Source organism: Sardina pilchardus, chromosome 24 (genome assembly GCF_963854185.1).
Source record: "Sardina pilchardus chromosome 24, fSarPil1.1, whole genome shotgun sequence".
Taxonomy (NCBI): Eukaryota; Metazoa; Chordata; class Actinopteri; order Clupeiformes; family Clupeidae; genus Sardina; species Sardina pilchardus.
The window spans coordinates 16,961,125-16,965,135 of record NC_085017.1 but is presented as its reverse complement, the minus strand read 5'-3'; the positions used below and the strand labels follow the sequence as shown (position 1 = coordinate 16,965,135).

Genomic DNA, 4,011 nt, shown 5'->3' with positions numbered 1-4,011 from the left:
GGATAAGAACTTACTTGGCTGAAGACAGATGTCTTGGAAATCATAGCAACAGTTGTTAGCAGTATGGCATTGTTGGTCACAACGACAACCAGGTGTCTCTTCGTCAAAGGGCTCATAGCAGCGGCTCTTACAGGAAGTGTGTTCAACTGCAGGGGCTAGAGAAGAGACATTCTCCATGGATTGTTGACTTGTTGTGACGCTGGTTCAGAGTGTGTCAGAGAGAAACTATTAATTGGCCGGCAGCAAAAAAACTTGGGTCATTGAGAATTATGGGATTCCAGTCTGTTCTCGAGTTGGTAGAGACGACCAGGGTGAAAATATGTTCACCATATGGGTCTCTTGCAATATGTCAAATTGAAAATGAAAAAAAGGAAATGTATTTATTATTTGTTTCCTTGATTAATGGCATGGGCAAATGTGGTTCTCTTCAGTCTTGCCACAAAGACTTACCCTTTTGAAGTCCCAATCCCAGTCCAAGTCCCAAGACGATGGTTACTATGGCAACTGCTAATACACCTATCTGAACACACACACACACACACACACACACACACACACACACATATCAACTGACACTGACCCAAGTTGAATATTGAATCACATAACTCAGAGTGACTTACAGTATGCACTGACTGCCTATGAATGGTGATTAGTAACAGTGCTGTAACTGACCTGAGGTTTTCAGTTACAAAATACTAACATTTCTCGACAATTTGTCTCATCTCCTCACTGGAGTAGTCAGTGGCATCAGTTGGCCTAGTGGCAATTGATAAAAGGAAGCAGGAACGTCTGTCTGTGTCAGTGTGTGTGTGTGTGTGTGTGTGTGTGTGTGTGTGTGTGTGTGTGTGTGTGTGTGTGTGTGCGTGCTGCATAGCCTATCTGTCGAACTGTTGATTGATTTGAAACTTACCAGGTGTCTTGCTACAGGCACGAGTAAGTGCAGTTTGATGTTGTTTGGTTAAGAAATGCAAAATATATTGGTAATAGGTCAAATAGGCAGAATGCCTTTGTAGGCTATGCGATTTGCAAACATGAGTAGGCTGCAGTGGTATTCAAAACGACGTGGGAAATGAAGTGCAATAGGCTAAACCGACACTGCTAATAGCCCAGGGCAGCTAGCCTACAGTACTTAGACTTGGAATAATCTATCAACAATTCTGACTGCAAGGTCACAAATTGAAATGAGCGATAATGGTCCCAAATGGACATTTCAGAATGCCAGACATGCAAAACACTTAGGCCCATAGATATATATAGGTGTATATATATATATATGTCTATGAGTAGGCCTACCAGCTGCAAATAACGAGGGGGAGAGCGTGATGTCACTTACACGTATACCAGATACTTTTGAGTCCCAAGTTTCATATAATGCATCATCATTCCACAAAATGCAGCCATGCTTAAATTTGACACACTGCACATTTACTATAATGAGTTATAATAACACAATGTTCATTTTTGAATGCTTAGCTGGAGTAATATTTTCCCCAATCATCTTATTTTTAAAGCAGACCTAACTGTAACCATGTAATTGGGCTTCGGGTTTTCTATAATAGCATGTTTGAATGGGCACTGCACTACTTATGTAAAATGTTATAAAACAAAGCTAGCCGCAAATAGATTAAAATGTATAATAAGTGTATTTTACTTAGAATTTAGCAATATTGGATGTACAAACAAAATTATGGCAAACTGTCCTAAATGATAGGATCACCATAGTAGGACCACTTGAAACACAAGTTCATTCAAACACCAACTGTTCCAGACAGCACCAAGCCACCCACATTGAATTAGAACCATAGCAGGATAGACACAACACAGAATGGATTTTGTTTTGAAAACCAGATACTTAAAGCCTAAAAATCTATTGTCAAATCTTTTGACTGATGGCACACATACTGTATATAAAGTAGCTCACTGCAGTACTTACAATGATTTTCTTTAGTTCCATGCTTGGGATGATGAAGACCCTGCTCTGTGTGACAGTTAAGAACGGCTGAACTCTGGCACGGGGGAATCTCTAAAAATCGCTTATCATTATCAAAGTAACTTATTACCTATTCTCTACACACACACACGTGCCGTGCACAGGCACACGCACACGCACACACACATACACGCATTTGCAATAGCCAATAGGTATTTTTATGCAGTGTTGAGAAGGTTACTTTTAAAATGTATTTCACTGTAGATTACTGAATACAAGCACTAAAATGTATGTTGTAACATATTCGGATAAACTAGTCTGGTTTTCACCATACTAAACTCAATCTTTTAAGATTGAACATTAGTCTGGTGTGGCTGCACTTTGTTTCTAATGCACTTTGCGTCGCTTAAGTTTCATTATCGTCACGTCACCGGCCAATAGCGTGCCAGGACTAGAGTATGACCATTTCTGGTTGGAGCCAAAGGTTCTGGCAGTGAACAGAGGAAAAAGATCTGCTGGTTTCCAGCCTGAGCTGCTGGGCGAAATTCAAATTCCCGGGAAGTTCAGGCAGGGTTCACCCAGCCTAATAAATTACTCAAAATGTGCAACATCTGAATAAGTAGAATATGTCTCTGTATAGGGCCTAAGCGTAATTATTACACTATGTATACAGGCAAGGTCGGGTCAGGTCTGGGTGGGTTGGGCGGGGGGCTTATTGGTTGGTTGCCACCAGGATGCAGAGCTAGACTTCATAAGGTGACAGCCGCAGGAAAGAAGAGTCTTCTGATCCTGCTGGCTCGGGTACGGAGAGATCTGGAATGTCTCCTGGAGGGCAGAGAGGTGAACAGTCTGTAGTTGGGGTGGGAACAGTTGTTGATGATCCTGCGCGCCTTACGCAAGCATTGCTTGCCCTGGACCCTGTATGGCCTGTATGAAGGGGAATGAGAAGCCAGTTATGCGCTGGGCAGTTTTCACCACCCTCTGCAGTGCTTTTTGGCCGTGGGCAGAGCAGTTGCCATACCAAACTGTGACACAGTTGGTGAGGATGCTCTCAATGGTGCAGCTGTAGTGCACCAGAATCTGAGGAGACAAGTGGACCTTCTTTATTAGTCTCCTCTGAAAGAAGAGACGCTGGCGGGCCTTCATGATCAGGGTAGAGGTGTTGAGGGTTCAAAAGAGGTCCGCAGAGATGTGGACACCCAGAAACCTGATGCTGGTGACACACTCCACCTCAGTCCTCAGCTAGACTTCCTGAAGTCCAAAATGAGCTCTTTGATCGTCTTGAGTGTTGGGAGCCACCGCGATGGTGCTGGACCAATCATTGTAGTGTCATCTGCAAATGGTGTTGCATGGTGTTAGAGCCATGTACAGGTGTTCAGTCATAAATTAAGAGGGAGTATAGGAGAGGGCTCAGCACACATCCCTGTGGTACGCCGGAGTTCAGAGTGATGGTTGAGGAGATGTGATTATCTAACCTAACAGAGTGGTAAGCAGGTCATGGATGATGGTTGTGAGTGCAACTGTTCAGAAGTCATCTGAGGGATGTTGAACTGGAGGGTTCTGGCACAACGGAGGTGGTTTTAAAGCATGCGAGGACAACTGCCTGGACTCGTGACAGATTAAATATGTCAGTCCAAACCTCAGTCGGCTGCACAGCACAGGCTCTGACTACTTGTCCAAGGATTACCATCAAGACCAGCAGCCTTATGTGCATTAGTCCTGCTCAGTGCCACACACACATGGTGTGACTCTGGTAAATATTAATATGATCTGGAACAACTACAAAGAATTAATGATACCAACTGATAATACAGCATTAACTAATTCTCATATAGTTAAATGAAAGAACATGCAGTAAACATTTATTAGGTTTGAGATTGTACAGGTAGTGATTGTATGACATTGCTCTGTTGAGGTGACCAACCGATTGCTGGACCAACTGGAACAGGCTTTTATAAATATTTTGACTAGTTGTCCGTCACCATCTAAATCTAAGTCCTTGAGAAATGGAGATCTACAGTATGTGAAAACAACACACCGGATTTCTCCTTTTAAATCCTAATGTCCTCATAATGTTGTGC

General features: G+C 42.8%; 1 long non-coding RNA gene across 1 annotated transcript; it reads right to left on the bottom strand.

Annotated features, from left to right (window-relative positions):
- Positions 1 to 19: 19 nt before the first annotated feature.
- On the bottom strand, positions 20 to 1,983 carry LOC134072492 (uncharacterized). The gene is made up of 3 exons (XR_009937172.1): positions 1,934 to 1,983; positions 451 to 520; positions 20 to 155 (listed from the first exon to the last, which is right to left on the bottom strand). It is a non-coding gene; the product is annotated as an uncharacterized LOC134072492 (long non-coding RNA).
- Between the last annotated feature and the right edge of the window lie 2,028 nt (positions 1,984 to 4,011).